We start from the raw sequence: 17,500 nt of genomic DNA on the forward strand, positions 1-17,500 counted from the left end.
AGAGAGAGAGAAAGATAGAGTGAGAGAGAGAGAGACAGAGAGAGACATAGAGAGACAGAGAGAGACATAGAGAGACAGAGAGAGACATAGAGAGAGAGCGAGAGAGAGAGAGAGAGAGAGACCTTACTTGCTTTGTCAATGTTAACACATGTTACCCATGCCAATAAAGCCCCTTGAATCGAATTGAATTGAGAGAGAGAGTAAATCTCAGTAAGACCAAAATAATGGTGTTCCAAAAAAGGTCCAGTCACCAGGACCACAAATACAAATTCCATCTAGACACTGTTGCCCTAGAGCACACAAAAAAACTATACATACCTTGGCCTAAACATCAGCGCCACAGGTAACTTCCACAAAGCTGTGAACAATCTGAGAGACAAGGCAAGAAGGGCATTCTATGCCATCAAAAGGAACATAAATTTCAACATACCAATTAGTATTTGGCTAAAAATACTTGAATCAGTCATAGAGCCCATTGTCCTTTATCGTTGTGAGGTCTGGGGTGAGCTCACCATCCAAGACTTCACAAAATGGGACAAACACCAAATTGAGACTCTGCACGCAGAATTCTGCAAAAATATCCTCCGTGTACAACGTAGAACACCAAATAATGCATGCAGAGCAGAATTAGGCCGATACCCACTAATTATCAAAATCCAGAAAAGAGCCTCTTGAAACTCCGGGGGCGCTATTTCATTTTTGGATGAAAAACGTTCCCGTTTTAAACAAGATATTTTGTCACAGAAAGATGCTCGACTATGCATATAATTGATAGCTTTGGAAAGAAAACACTCTGAAGTTTCCAGAACTGCAAAGATATTGACTGTGAGTGCCCCAGAACAGGAGCTACAGGCAAAACCAAGATGAAACTGCAACCAGGAAATCAGCAGGATTTTTGAGGCTCTGTTTTCCATTGTCTCCTTATATGGCTGTGAATGCGATAGGAATGAGTCTGCCCTATCTATCGTTTCCCCAAGGTGTCTGCAGCATTTTGACGTATTTGTAGGCATATCATTGGAAGATTGACCATAAGAGACTACATTGTCCAGGTGTCCGCCCGGTGTCCTCCGTCGAAATTGGTGCGTCATTTTCAGCTGCTGGTATTTTTCCATGGGATTCTGAGACGAAAGCAGGCTTCCACGAACGGCATATCAATGAAGAGATATGTGAAAAAACACCTTGAGGATTGATTCTAAACAACGTTTGCCATGTTTCGGTCGATATTATGGAGTTAATTTGGAAAAAGTTTGACGTTTTGGTGACTGAATTTTCGGTTCGTTTCGGTAGCCAAATGTGATGTACAAAACGGAGCGATTTCTCCTACACAAAGATTCTTACAGGAAAAACTGAACATTTGCTATGTAACTGAGAGTCTCCTCATTGAAAACATCCGAAGTTCCTCAAAGGTAAATGATTTTATTTATTTGGTTATTTGGTTTTTGTGAAAATGTTGCGTGCTAAATGCTACGCAAAATGCTAAGCTAGCTTGCAATACTCTTACACAAATGCTTGATTTGCTATGGTTCAAAAGCATATTTTGAAAATCTGAGATAACAGTGTTGTTAAGAAAAGGCTAAGCTTTAGAGCAGGCATATTATTTTCATTTCATTTGCAATTTTCAGAAATCGTTAATGTTGCGTTATGCTAATGAGCCTGAGGCTGTATTCACGATCCCGGATACGGGATGGGTAGTATCAAGAGGTTATTAATTAAATTCTATAACCACCTAAAAAGGAAACGATTCCCAAACCTTACACAACAAAGCCATCACCTACAGAGAGATGAACCTGAAGAAAGGCAAGCTGGTACTGGGGCTCTGTTCACAAACACAAACACACCCTACAGAGCCCCAGGACAGCAGCACAATTAGACCCAACCAAATCATGAGAAAACAGATAATTTGACACATTGGAAAGAATTAACAAAAAAACAGATCAAACTAGAATGCTATTTGGCCCTACACAGAGAGTACACAGCGGCAGAATACCTGACCACTGTGACTGACCCAAAATTAAGGGAAAGCTTTGACTATGTACAGACTCAGCGAGCATAGCCTTGCTATTGAGAAAGGCCGCCGTAGGCAGACATGGCTCTCAAGAAGACAGGCTATGTGCTCACTGCCCACAAAATGAGGTGGAAACTGAGCTGCACTTCCTAACCTCCTGCCCAATGTATGACCATATTAGAGACACATAGTTCTCTTAGATTACACAGATCCACAAAGAATTAGAGCACAAACCCAGTTTTGATAAACTCCCATATCTACTGGGTGAAATTCCACAGTGTTACATCACAGCAGCAAGATTTGTGACCTGTTGCCACGAGAAAAGGGCAACCAGTGAAGAACACACACCATTGTAAATACAACACATATCTATGCTTATTTATTTTATCTTGTGTCCTTTACCATTTGTACATTGTTAAAACACTGTATATATATATATATATATAATATGACATTTGTAATGTCTTTATTGTTTTGAAACCTCTGTATGTGTAATGTTTACTGTTAATTTGTATTATTTATCTTTATTGTTTATTTCACTTTATATATTATCTACCTTACTTGCTTTGGCAATGTTAACACGTTTCCCATGCCAATAAAGCCCTTGAATTGAATTGAATTGAATTGAGAAAGAGAGAGAGAAAAGGAGAGAGAGACGGAGAGAGAGAGAGTCAGCACCAGAGAGAGGGGCGAGATATGGAAAATGAGCTACACTTCCTAACCTCCTGCTAAATTTATGAACACGCTAGAAACACAATTTCCTACAGATCACACAGACCCACAAAGAATTTGAATACAAAAATCAAACTTTGATAAAGTCCCTTATCTGTTTGGCAAAATAATGCAGTATGCAATTACAGCAGCAATATTTGTGGCCTGTTGCCATGAGAAAAGGGAAACCAGTGGAGAACAAACAACATTGTAAATATAAACTATATTTATCTGTTTATTAATCTTACCTTTCATACTTCAACTACTTGAACATTTGAAATGTTTATATTATTTTAAAACCTTTGTGAGTGATGTTTACTCATGTTTCCCTTGTTTATTCCCCTTTTGTTTATTGTCTATTTCATTTGCTTTGGCAACGTAAACATGTGTTTCCTTTGCCAGTGAAGCCAATTGAATTTAAAATGGAGAGAGAGAGAGAGAGAGGGAGACACACACACGAAGACACATACACACTACACATCGAATGCCCAGAAATCACAGTTAAAAGACTGCAGAGAAGTTTTATTGGGTGGAATTGGAACTGTCCCTGTGTGTCGAGAATCCACAGTTCTATCGTATTCTATCCACAGTTCTATCATATTCTATCCACAGTTCTATCATATTCTATCCACAGTTCTATCATATTCTATCCACAGTTCTATCTGTTATGTACTTGAGTGAAGACCCAAAAGCGGTTTTAACAGAAAACAGAGTTCTTTAATGAAAAACAGGAATGGCATAAATCCTCTTCCAACGTTGACAATGGAACAAAAAGAACGTAGTATAGTGCAGGATGCACCTGCCAGGCAGACTCCGACAGGATAGGACAAGGTGGAAGCAAACGAGACGACAGCTTGCTTCTGGCATCAAAAACACAAACAAGAATCAGACACTGAAAGTAGCAGGAACAGAGAGAAATAGAGACCTAATCAGAGGGGAAAGAGAACAGGTGTGAAAGAGTGAATGAGCTAGTTAGGAGATGTAGAACAGCTGAAGAATGAGAGACAGAGAAGGTAACCTAAAAAGACCAGCAGAGAGAGACAGAGTGAAGAGAAAGGACAGGAACAGACATAACAAGACATGACAGTACCCCCCCCACTCACCGAGCGCCTCCTGGCGCACTCGAGAGGAAACCTGGCGGCAACGGAGGAAATCATCGATCAGCGAACGGTCCAGCACGTCCCGAGAGGGAACCCAACTCCTCTCCTCAGGACCGTACCCCTCCCAATCCACTAGGTACTGATGACCACGGCCCCGAGGGCGCATGTCCAAAATCTTACGAACCCTGTAGATGGGTGCGCCCTCGACAAGGATGGGGGGGGAGGGACGGCGGGGGCGCGAAGAACGGGCTTAACACAGGAGACATGGAAGACCGGGTGAACGCGACGAAGATAGCGGGAGAAGAAGTCGCACTGCGACAGGATTAATGACCTGGGAAATACGGAACGGACCAATGAACCGCGGGGCCACCTTGCGAGAAGCTGTCTTAAGGGAAGGTTCTGAGTGGAGAGCCATACTCTCTGACCGCAACAATATCTAGGACTCTTGGTCCTACGCTATTAGCGGCCCTCACAGTCTGCGCCCTATTACGGCAAAGTGCCGACCTGACCCCCTTCCAGGTGCGCTCGCAACGCTGGACAAAAGGCTGAGCGGAGGGGACGCAGGACTCGGCGAGCTGAGATGAGAACAGCGGAGGCTGGTACCCGAGCTACTCTGAAAGGAGATAGACCGGTAGCAGACGAGGGAAGCGAGTTGTGGGCGTACTCTGCCCAGGAGCTGTTCTGACCAAGACGCAGGGTTACGAAAGAAAGACTGCGTAAAATGCGACCAACAGTCTGATTGGCCCGTTCGGCGGCCGTTAGACTGGGGATGAAAGCCCGGACGAGAGACTGACGGAAGCCCCAATCAAACGGCAAAACTCCCTCCAAAATTGAGACGTGAACTGCGGGCCTCTGTCGGAAACGACGTCAGACGGAAGGCCATGAATTCGGAAAACATTCTCGATAATGATCTGAGCCGTCTCCTTAGCAGAAGGAGCTTAGCGAGAGGAATGAAATGAGCCGCCTTAGAGAATCTATCGACAACCGTAAGAATAACTGTCTTCCCCGCTGATGAAGGCAGTCCGGTGATGAAATCTAAAGCGATGTGAGACCACGGTCGAGAGGGAATGGGAAGCGGTCTGAGACGGCCGGCAGGAGGAGAGTTCCCAGATTTAGTCTGCGCGCAGACCGAACAAGCGGCGACAAATCGACGCGTGTCACGTTCCCGAGTGGGCCACCAGAAACGCTGGCGAATGGAAGCGAGCGTACCCCGAACGCCGGGGTGGCCGGCTAACTTGGCAGAGTGGGCCCACTGAAGAACGGCCGGACGAGTAGGAACGGGAACGAACAGAAGGTTCCTAGGACAAGCTCGTGGCGACGGAGTGTGGCGAGTGCTTGCTTTACCTGCCTCTCAATTCCCCAGACAGTCAACCCGACAACACGCCCTTCAGGAGAATCCCCTCGGGGTCGGTGGAGACCTCAGAAGAACTGAAGAGACGAGATAAAGCATCAGGCTTGGTGTTCTTTGAGCCCGGACGATAAGAAATAACAAACTCGAAACGAGCGAAAAACAGAGCCCAACGAGCCTGACGCGCATTAAGTCGTTTGGCTGAACGGATGTACTCAAGGTTCCTATGGTCAGTCCAAACGACAAAGGAAGGTCGCCCCCTCCAACCACTGTCGCCATTCGCCTAGGGCTAGCGGATGGCGAGCAGTTCGCGATTACCAACATCATAGTTACGTTCTGACGGCGATAAGCGATGAGAGAAAAACGCGCAAGGATGGACCTTGCCGTCAGAGAGAGAGCGCTGAGAAAGAATGGCTCCCACGCCCACCTCTGACGCGTCAACCTCAACAACAAACTGACTAGAGATGTCAGGTGTAACAAGAATAGGTGCGGATGTAAAACGATTCTTAAGAAGATCAAAAGCTCCCTGGGCGGAAACGGACCACTTAAAGCACGTCTTAACAGAAGTAAGGGCTGTGAGGGGAGCTGCCACCTGACCGAAATTACGGATGAAACGACGATAGAAATTAGCGAAGCCCAGAAAGCGCTGCAGCTCGACGCGTGACTTAGGAACGGGCCAATCAATGACAGCCTGGACCTTAGCGGGATCCATCTTAATGCCCTCAGCGGAAATAACGGAACCGAGAAAAGGGACAGAGGCGGCATGAAAAGTGCACTTCTCAGCCTTCACATAAAGACAGTTCTCCAAGAGGCGCTGGAGGACGCGTCGCACGTGCTGAACATGAATCGAGAGAGACGGTGAAAAAATCAGGATATCGTCCATGTAAACGAAAACAAAAATGTTCAGCATGTCTCTCAGGACGTCGTTAACTAGTGCCTGAAAGACAGCTGGAGCGTTAACGAGGCCGAAAGGAAGAACCCGGTATTCAAAGTGCCCTAACGGAGTGTTAAACGCCGTCTTCCACTCGTCCCCCTCCCTGATGCGCACGAGATGGTAGGCGTTACGAAGGTCCAATTTGGTGAAAAACCTGGCTCCCTGCAGGATCTCGAAGGCTGAAGACATAAGAGGAAGCGGATAACGATTCTTAACTGTTATGTCATTCAGCCCTCGATAATCCACGCATGGGCGCAGGGACCCGTCCTTCTTCTGAACAAAAAAAAAACCCCGCTCCGGCGGGGAGAGGAGGAGGAGACTATGGTACCGGCGTCGAGCGAAACCGACAAATAATCCTCGAGAGCCTTACGTTCGGGAGCCGACAGAGAGTATAATCTACCCCGGGGGAGTAGTTCCCGGAAGGAGATCAATACTACAGTCATACGACCGGTGTGGAGGGAGAGAAGTGGCCTTGGAACGACTGAACACCGTGCGCAGATCGTGATACTCCTCCGGCACCCCTGTCAAATCGCCAGGCTCCTCCTGTGAAGAAGAGACAGAGGAAACAGGAGGGATAGCAGACATTAAACAGGTCACATGACAAGAAACATTCCAGGATAGGATAGTATTACTAGACCAATTAATAGAAGGGTTATGGCGCACTAGCCAGGGATGACCCAAAACAACAGGTGTAAAAGGTGAACGAAAAATTAAAAAAGAAATGGTTTCGCTATGATTACCAGAGACAGTGAGGGTTAAAGGCAGCGTCTCACGCTGAATCTTGGGGAGAGAACTACCATCTAAAGCGAACAAGGCCGTTGGCTCCCCTAACTGTCTGAGAGGAATGTCATGTTCCCGAGCCCAGGTCTCGTCCATAAAACAGCCCTCCGCCCCAGAGTCTATCAAGGCACTGCAGGAAGCAGATGAACCGGGCCAGCGGAGATGGACCGGAAAGGTAGTGCGTGATCCAGAAGGAGAGGCCTGAGTAGTTGCGCTCACCAGTAGCCCTCCTCTTACTGATGAGCTCTGGCTTTTACTGGACATGAGGTGACAAAATGACCAGCGGAGCCGCAGTAGAGACAGAGGCGATTGGTGACTCTCCGTTCCTTCTCCTTGGCCGAGATGCGGATACCCCCCAGCTGCATAGGCTCAGCATCCGAGCCGGCGGGGGAGGGTGGCAGTGATGCGGCAGGTGGCAGTGATGTGGAGAGGGAGCAACGGAGAACGCGAACTCCTTTCCACGTGCTCGGCGACGAAGATCAAACCGTCGCTCTATGCGAATAGCGAGAGCTATTAAGGAGTCCAGACTGGAAGGAACCTCCCTGGAGAGGATCTCATCCTTAACCTCGACGAGGAGACCCTCCAGAAAACGAGCGAGCAAAGCCGGCTCGTTCCAGTCACTAGAGGCAGCGAGAGTGCGAAACTCAATAGAATAATCCGTTATGGATCGATTCCCCTGACATAGGGAAGACAGGGCCCTGGAAGCCTCCTCCCCAAAAACAGAACGGTCAAAAACCCGTATCATCTCCTCCTTAAAGTCCTGAAACTGGTTAATACACTCAGCCCTCGCCTCCCAGATTGCCGTGCCCCACTCACGCGCCCGTCCGGTGAGGAGAGAAATGACGTAGGCGTGCGGGCTGCGCTCCTGGAGTAAGTGTTGGGCTGGAGAGAGAACACCACATCACACTGAGTGAGGAATGAGCGGCACTCAGTGGGCTCCCTGAGTAACAGGGCGGGTTGTTGATCCTGGGCTCCGGAGACTCGGAAACCCTGGAAGTGGGCGGTGGATCGAGGTGGAGTTGGTGAACCTGTCTTGTGAGGTCGGAGACTTGGACGGCCAGGGTCTCAACGGCATGTCGAGCAGCAGACAATTCCTCCTCGTGTCTGCCTAGCATCGCTCCCTGGATCTCGACGGCGGAGTGAAAAGGGTCCGGAGCCGCTGGGTCCATTCTTGGTCTGATTCTTCTGTTATGTACTTGAGTGAAGACCCAAAAGCGGTTTTAACAGAAAACAGAGTTCTTTAATGAAAAACAGGAATGGCATAAATCCTCTTCCAACGTTGACAATGGAACAAAAAGAACGTAGTATAGTGCAGGATGCACCTGCCAGGCAGACTCCGACAGGATAGGACAAGGTGGAAGCAAACGAGACGACAGCTTGCTTCTGGCATCAAAAACACAAACAAGAATCAGACACTGAAAGTAGCAGGAACAGAGAGAGAAATAGAGACCTAATCAGAGGGGGAAGAGAGAACAGGTGTGAAAGAGTGAATGAGCTAGTTAGGGGATGTAGAACAGCTGAAGAATGAGAGACAGAGAAGGTAACCTAAAAAGACCAGCAGAGAGAGACAGAGTGAAGAGAAAGGACAGGAACAGACATAACAAGACATGACACTATCGTATTCTATCCACAGTTCTATCCTATTCTATCCACAGTTCTATCATATTCTATCCACAGTTCTATCGTATTCTCTCCACAGTTCTATCGTATTCTATCCACAGTTCTATCATATTCTATCCACAGTTCTATCATATTCTATCCACAGTTCTATTCTATCCACAGTTCTATTCTATCCACAGTTCTATCATATTCTATCCACAGTTCAGTTCTATCGTATTATCCACAGTATTCTATCCACAGTTCTATCCTATTCTATCCATTCTATCCACAGTTCTATCATATTCTATCCACAGTTCTATCATATTCTATCCACAGTTCTATCGTATTCTATCCACAGTTCTATCCTATTCTATCCACAGTTCTATCATATTCTATCCACAGTTCTATCTATCCACAGTTCTATCCTATTCTATCCACAGTTCATCATATTCTATCCACAGTATTCTATCCACATTCTATCGTATTCTATCCACAGTTCTATCTTATTCTATCTGTGTTAGACTTCAATTTAAATCCACAGTTCTATCATATTCTAATTTAAAGGTATCTGTACTGTGTTAGACTGTACAATTTAAAGGTCCCAAGTTGACTGTACTAATTTAAAGGTCCCAGAGTTAGACTGTACCAGAGTTAGACTGTACTAATGTAAAGGTCCCAGAGTTAGACTGTACTAATTTAAAGGTCCCAGAGTTAACTGTTAAAGGTCCCAGAGTTAGACTGTACTAATTTAAAGGTCCCAGAGTTCGGGTTAGGGTTAGACTGTTGTTATGTAAAGTTAATTCCCTACTGTAGATCTCGTATTTAACTCTATGGTAATTAACCAATACAAAGTCTCCCACTACATCAAGCTAATTAACACCTTGCCACACGCTGTTAGAACGTTCTGAAATCAGACAGAAACCAATCCCACATTGTTTACCGGAGGAACATTTAATATTTCTGCATGTTTGACATATGTAACTGTAAATGGCGTGGATCAGAGCCTTGCGGGCTAAGAATGCAATAGGGTACAGTAGAGAAACTAGAGTTGGTTTCCTGTTATTTCATTAATTAAGAAAGGTTCACCGCCTGGTACGGCAGCTGCAGTGACCATAACCACAGGGCTCTTCAGAGGCTGTCGCAATTAGCATCACCGGGGGAAACTGATGATGGACGAGACATTGGCATCTGCCCCCCCTGTGGGAAACCTGGGTTCTGTTCCGTTACACAAACACATGTGTGATGTTAGGAATCCACGTGTGATGTTGGGAAACCACGTGTGATTTTGGGAAACCACGTGTGATTTTGGGAAACCAAGTGTAATGTTGGGAAACCACGTGTGATTTTGGGAAACCACGTGTAATGTTGGGAAACCACGTGTGATTTTGGGAAACCACGTGTGATTTTGAGAAAACACGTGTCTGAATCATGTGAAACTTCACACTTTTCTGTTTTTTTTGTGAAACAATCAAGAGTACCGAAAGCCATGTGTCTGACTCATGTCAAATGTTTAAAAAAAAATCACTTTCACAGTTTTCACAAGATTTTTTTAGATACAGTTTTTTTTACATCTTTTTTTAGGTACAGTGTGTCTGTGTGTGTGTGTGTGTGTGTGTGTGTGTGTGTGTGTGTGTGTGTGTGTGTGTGTGTGTGTGTGTGTGTGTGTGTGTGTGTGTGTGTGTAATGGTCGTCTCATTGGAAGATTTATTCTGAATCCAGAACGTGTGGAGGAGTAAATATTAGTCATCTGGGGGCAAACACACATCAGTCAACTTCATGGCTGATGATACATGACATTGTGGAGAGAGAGGAGAGGGGAGAGAGGGGAGGAGAGAGAGAAAGAAAGATAGAGAAGAGGGAGATGAGAGATAGGAGAGGAGAGAGATGGGAGGGAGGAGAGATGGGAGAAAGAAAGAAAGATAGAGAAGAGGGAGATGAGAGATAGGAGAGGAGAGATGGGAGGAGAGAGAGAAAGAAAGAAAGATAGAGAAGAGGGAGAGAGAGAGAGAGAGAGAGAGAGAGAGAGAGAGAGAAGGAGAGAGAGACAGAGAGAGAAGAGGAGAGAGAGAAGTGGAAGAGAGAACATTTTCTCTCCTGGTCCATTTCTGGTCTGATATGATCATCCTTCATATAGATGGAGCTTATCAAGATTGGGTGTAGAACACACACACACACACACACACACACACTCACACACACACACACACACACACACACACACACACACACACACACACACACACACACACACACAACACACACACACACACACACACACACACACACACACACACACACACAGTTAGTTTTTTCTTTGTATTTTCTTCTACCAGATCTTTTGTGTTATATTCTCCTAAATTTAATTCACATTTCCACAAACGTCAAAGTGTTTCCATTCAAAGTACCAATAATCTGCATATCCTTGCTTCAGGGCCTGAACTGCATGCAGTTAGATTTGGGTCCTGAGCTACAGGCAGTTAGATTTGGGTCCTGAGCTACAGGCAGTTAGGACAGGCAGTTAGATTTGGGTCCTGAGCTACAGGCAGTTAGATTTGGGTCCTGAGCTACAGACAGTTAGATTTGGGTCCTGAGCTACAGGCAGTTAGATTTGGGTCCTGAGATTTGGGTCCTGAGCTACAGGCAGTTAGGAGCTACAGGCAGTTAGATTTGGGTCCTGAGCTACAGGCAGTTAGATTTGGGTCCTGAGCTACAGACAGTTAGATTTGGGTCCTGAGCTACAGGCAGTTAGTGGAAGGCAGTTAGATTTGGGTCCTGAGCTACAGGCAGTTAGATTTTGAGCTACAGGCAGTTAGATTTGGGTCCTGGTCCATTTGGGTCTGAGTCAGGAGTTATGATCATCCTTCATATAGATGGAGGCTTATCAGACAGTTAGATTTGGGTCCTGTACAGGCAGTTAGATGTGGGTCCTGAGCTACAGGCAGTTAGATTTGGGCCCTGAGCTACAGACAGTTAGATGTGGGTCCTGAGCTACAGGCAGTTAGATTTGGGTCCTGAGCTACAGGCAGTTAGATTTGGGTCCTGAGCTACAGACAGTTAGATTTGGGTCCACTACAGGCAGTTAGATTTGGGTCCTGAGCTACACAGTTAGACACACAGACAGTTAGATTTGGGTCCTGAGCACACAGGCAGTTAGATTTGGGTCCTGAGCTACAGGCAGTTAGATGTGGGTCCTGAGCTACAGGCAGTTAGATTTGGGTCCTGAGCACAGGCAGTTAGATTTGGGTCCTGAGCTACAGGCAGTTAGATTTGGGCCCTGACAGGCAGTTAGACACACAGACAGTTAGATTTGGGTCCACACACATTTGGGTCCACACACACACACACAGTTAGATTTTTTCTTTGTAGCTACAGGCAGTTAGATTTGGGTCTACTACAGCAGTTAGATTTGGGTTGTGTTAGCTACAACAGTTAGATTTGGGTCCTTCACATTTGGGCCCTGAGCACAGTTAGATTTGGGTCCTGAGCTCAAAGTTGTTTCCATACAGTTAGATTTGGGTCCTGAGCTACAGGCAGTTAGATTTGGGTCCTGAGCTGCAGTATCCTTGCTTCTGAGCAGACAGTTAGATTTGGGTCCTGAGGCCTGAGCTACAGGCAGTTAGATTTGGGTCCTGAGCTACAGGCAGTTAGATTTGGGTCCTGAGCTACAGGCAGTTAGATTTGGGTCCTGAGCTACAGGCAGTTAGATTTGGGGGTCCTGAGCTACAGGCAGTTAGATGTGGGTTCTGAGCTACAGGCAGTTAGATTTGGGTCCTGAGCTACAGGCAGTTAGATTTGGGTCCTGAGCAACAGGCAGTTAGATTTGGGTCCTGAGCTACAGGCAGTTAGATTTGGGTCCTGAGCTACAGGCAGTTAGATTTGGGTCCTGAGCTACAGGCAGTTACAGCTACAGGCAGTTAGATTTGGGTCCTGAGCTACAGACAGTTAGATTTGGGCCCTGAGCTACAGGCAGTTAGATTTGGGTCCTGAGCTACAGACAGTTAGATTTGGGTCGTTTTAGGAGAAAATTGAGAAAAAAAGGGTGCTGTCCTTAAGAAGTTTTAAGAAGCGAGATAACCCAGTCAAACATGAAATGGTTTAATATTCCGGATACTCATTTTAATTGAATTAATTTGGGAAGACATTGTAAAGCGCTGATGGAGTCATAAACTACATGTTATAGCCGTCGTCCATCACTGTGATGTAAATTACGTGAGGGTGATTGCTCACGGTGTGTGTGTGTGTGTGTGTGTGTGTGTGTGTGTGTGTGTGTGTGTGTGTGTGTGTGTGTGTGTGTGTGTGTGTGTGCCTGATATGTAAATTGTGTGAGGCTAATTGCTCAATGATGCCTCTTGTGTGTGAACGCCTGATAAAATGAGGCAATTGCTCCAGATGCCTCTTGCCAGGAGTGGACACGAACAGATAAATATCTGATAAAATAACAGCAATTGGCTCCAGAAGTTCACTCTGGCAACTCTGGACCTCACAGCTGGACTAGACCTCACGGTTCAAAAGGAAACAGAGAACAGATACGGACCTCACGGTTCACTCGTCCCAATTGGCATTTATTACATCTATAGTGGACTAGATTTGAGATTGCTAGTGAAAGAGAACAGATAAATATCTCAAGACTCTTACACTGACACTGGTTCACTCTGGACCTCACGGTTCACTCTGGACCTCACAGTTCACTCTGGACCTCACGGTTCACTCTGGACCTCACGGTTCACTCTGGACCTCACGGTTCACTCTGGACCTCACGGTTCACTACACTGACACCTGGTTCACTCTGGACCTCACAGTTCACTCTGGACCTGGACCTCACGGTTCACTCTGGACCTCACGGTTCACTCTGGACCTCACAGTTCACTCTGGACATCTCACAGTTCACTCTGGACCTCACGGTTCACTCACCTGGACCTCACGGTTCACTCTGGACCTCACGGTTCACATCTCAGTTCACTTGACACCTGGTTCACTGGACCTCACGGTTCTCTGGACTACGGTTCACTCTGGACATGGACCTCACGGTTCACTCTGGACCTCACGGACACTGACACCTGGTTCACTCTGGACTACATTGGACCTCACGGTTCACTCTGGACCGGTTCACTCTGACATCTAGTTCACTCTGGACCTCACGGTTCACTACATTGACATCTAGTTCACTCTGGACCTCACGGTTCACTACATTGACACCCGGTTCACTCTGGACCTCACGGTTCACTACATTGACACCCGGTTCACTCTGGACCTCACAGTTCACTCTGGACCTCACGGTTCACTACATTGACATCTAGTTCACTCAGATCTCCTCTAGACAACAGCAGCTGCAAACTGACATCAGACCTAAATAAGGTATTTTTAGATTGAGATCAAACATAGAAAATATTTCAGTGACATTACAGCCTTATTATTCTGTATATATAATGTTAAAGTTTACATGCATCTAGGTTGGAGTCATTAAAACTCATTTTTCAACCACTCCACAAATGTTTTGTTAATTAACAAACTATAGTTTTGGCAAGTCAGGACATCTGCTTTGTGCATGACACAAGTCATTTTTACAACAATTGTTTACAGACAGATTATTTCACCTAATCACAATTCCGGTGGCTCAGAGGTTTACATACACTAAGTTGACTGTGCCTTTAAACAGCCTGGAAAATTCCAGAAAATGAGGTCATGGGTTTAGAAGCTTCTGATAGGCTAATTGACATCATTTGAGTCAATTTGAGGTATACCTTATAGATGTATTTCAAGGCCTACCTTCAAACTCAGTGCATCTAAAAGAAACCATGTTCATCTGTACAAACAATAGTACGCAAGTATAAACACCATGGGACCACGCAGCCGTCATACTGCTCAGGAAGGAGATGCGTTCTGTCTCCTAGAGATTAATTTACATTGGTGCAAAAAAGTGCAAGCCAGACTATGGTTTGCAACTGCACATGGGGACAAAGATCGTACTTTTTGGACAGATGTCCTCTGGTCTGATGAAACGAAAATAGAACTGTTTGGCCATAATGACCATTGTTATGTTTGGAGGAAAAAGGGGGAGGCTTGCAAGCTGAAGAACACCATCCCAACCGTGAAGCACGGGGGTGGCAGCATCATGTTGTGGGGGTGCTTTGCTGCAGGAGGGACTGGTGCACTTCACAAAATAGATGGCATCAATAGGAAGGAAAATTATGTGGATATATTGAAGCAACATCAAGACATCAGTCAGGAAGTTAAAGCTTGGTCACAAATGGGTCTTCCAAATGGACAATGATCCCAAGCTTACTTTCAAAGTAGTGGTGAAATGGCTTAAGGACAACAAAGTCAAGGTATTGGAGTGGCCATCACAAAGCCCTCACCTCAATCCTATAGAAAATGTGTGGGCAGAACTGAAAAAGTATGTGCAAGCAAAGAGACCTACAAACCTGACTCATTTACACCCGCTCTGTCAGGAGGAATGTGCCTTATTGTGGGAAGGCTACCCGAAACGCTTGACCCAAGTTAAACAATTTAAATGCAATGCTACCAAATACTAATTGAGTGCATGGGAACTTCTGACCCACTGGGAATGTGATGAAAGAAATAAAAGCTGAAATGAATCATTCTCTCTACTATTATTCTAACATTTCACATTCTTAAAATAAAGTGGTGATCCTAACGGACCTAAGACAGGGGATTTTTATCGGGATTAAACTGAGTTGAAACGTATTTGGCTAAGGTGTATGTAAACTTCCAACTTCAACTGTATGTACAGTATATAAACTCAGCAAAAAATAAACGTCCCCTATTCAGGACCCTGTCTTTCAAAGATAATTCGTAAAAATCCAAGTAACTCCACAGATCTTCATTGTAAAGGGTTTAAACACTGTTTCCCATGATTGTTCAATGAACCATAAACAACTAATGAACATGCACCTGTGGAACGGTCGTTAAGACACTAACAGCTTACAGATGGTAGGCAATTAAGGTCACAGTTATGAAAACTTAGGACACTAAAGAGGCCTTTCTACTGACTCTGAAAAACACCAAAAGAAAGATACCCAGGGTCCCTGCTCATCTGTGTGCTCATCTGTGTGAATTGCAATGTCTGCACTGTGAGAAGTCTAAGCCAGCGCTACAGGGAGACAGGACTGATAGCTGATTGTCCTCGTAGTGGCAGACCACGTGTAACAACACCTGCACAGTATTGGTACATCTGAACATCACACCTGCGGGACTGGTACAGGATGGCAACAACTGCCCGAGTTACACCAGGAACGCACAATCCCTCCATCAGTGGTCAGACTGTCCACAATAGTCTGAGAGAGGCTGGACTGAGGGCTTGTAGGCCTGTTGTAAGGCAGGTCCTCACCAGACATTACCAGCAACAATGTCGCCTATGGCGAACCCACCGTCACAAACCCACCGTCACTGGACCAGACAGGACTGGTATAGAGTGCTCTTCACTGACGAGTCATGGTTTTGTCTCACCAGGGGTGATGGTCTGCTTCGCGTTTATCATCGAAGGAATGAGCGTTACACCGAGGCCTGTACAACGGGGCCAATGGCAAAGTAAGCTGCTCCAGACTCAATGTACAGCACGTAGAACTGACCTTCCACAGAGTGTAAACAGTTATTGAACTGAAACCCAACTCCTATTTACATTGACAATTATCCCTAATGATCATTCGTTCTCATACTCTCATCTTCTCCTCCTCTGCGTTGTGTAGTTATCTACAAAATATTCGTAGAAGGATGAGAGATGTATTGCCGATGATTGGAAAACACAGCCAGCTGTATGTTATCCACGTGGTTCAGCCACGACCCGGTTAAACATAAGATATTACAGTTTTTAATGTCCCGTTGGTAGAATAGTCTTGATCAGAACTCATCCAGTTTATTCTCCAATGATTGCACGTTGGCTAATAAGACTGATGGTAGAGGCGGGTTACCCACTCTCCGTCGGATCCTTACAAGGCACTTCGACCTACGTTCCCTATATCTCCATCTCTGCGAATGACAGGGATTTTGGCCTTGTAGGTTGTCTGAATTCAATCTTTCGCTCGTTCAAGAAAAACTTGTCAGAGAAAAAATATTTGTCCGGTACGAGGTGAAGAATCGCTGTCCTGATATCTAGAAACTATTTTTGGTCATAAGAGGTGGTGGCAGAAACATTATGGACAAAATAAGTTACAAATAACGAGAAAAACACACACAACTGGTTAGGAGATCGTAAAATGGCAGCCATCTCCTCCGGTGACCATTTTCATTTTCATCGTGCTGAGATGTCTCTAGTTAGGTTTCAGCCAATCACCTCCTGAGGTTTCGGTTCCCTTAGTGCTATTGAATGTCTATTTGATTTGTGCACTGACCTGCAAGGAGTCTGTTAAGTGGTGTGTGTGTGTGTGTGTGTGTGTGTGTGTGTGTGTGTGTGTGTGTGTGTGTGTGTGTGTGTGTGTGTGTGTGTGTGTGTGTGTGTGTGTGTGTGTGTGTGTGTGTGTGTGTGTGCTTCCGTGAGTGTGTGTGTTGTAAGTACACTGTGTGTCCCTGGCAGTATTTTCTGTACATCAAGCTTTCACTATAGTGTATAGCAGTGTGTGACCAGAATAAACACTCTGATAAACAATAATTTACTCTTTTGAAAAAACTCACGTCTTTAACCTCATTAACCTGCCTCGTATGGAGGTTGAAACCTAGCTGTCAGAGAATGACATCACGAGTTCAGGGGTTGCCTTGAAGATGTAAAAACTGTGCTCAATACCCTTAATTTAAATGATTACTTCATTTCCATTTTCTTGTCATCATAGTACAGTAGCCTTGACGACATTAGAGTCCAGTAGCCTTGACGACATTAGAGTCCAGTAGCCTTGACGACATTAGAGTCCAGTAGCCTTGACGACATTAGAGTCCAGTAGCCTTGACGACATTAGAGTCCAGTAGCCTTGACGACATTAGAGTCCATTAGAGTCCAGTAGCCTTGACAACATTAGATTCCAGTAGCCTTGACGACATTAGAGTCCAGTAGCCTTGACGACATTAGAGTCCAG

The 17,500-nt window shown here is 45.5% G+C and overlaps 1 protein-coding gene across 1 annotated transcript in view; it reads left to right on the plus strand.

The window, feature by feature from the left end:
* LOC135545392 (netrin receptor UNC5A-like) overlaps nt 1–17,500 on the plus strand; it is a 517,562-nt gene that overhangs the window by 97,231 nt on the left and 402,831 nt on the right.

Source organism: Oncorhynchus masou, chromosome 9, assembly GCF_036934945.1.
Source record: "Oncorhynchus masou masou isolate Uvic2021 chromosome 9, UVic_Omas_1.1, whole genome shotgun sequence".
NCBI classification, from domain to species: domain Eukaryota; kingdom Metazoa; phylum Chordata; class Actinopteri; order Salmoniformes; family Salmonidae; genus Oncorhynchus; species Oncorhynchus masou.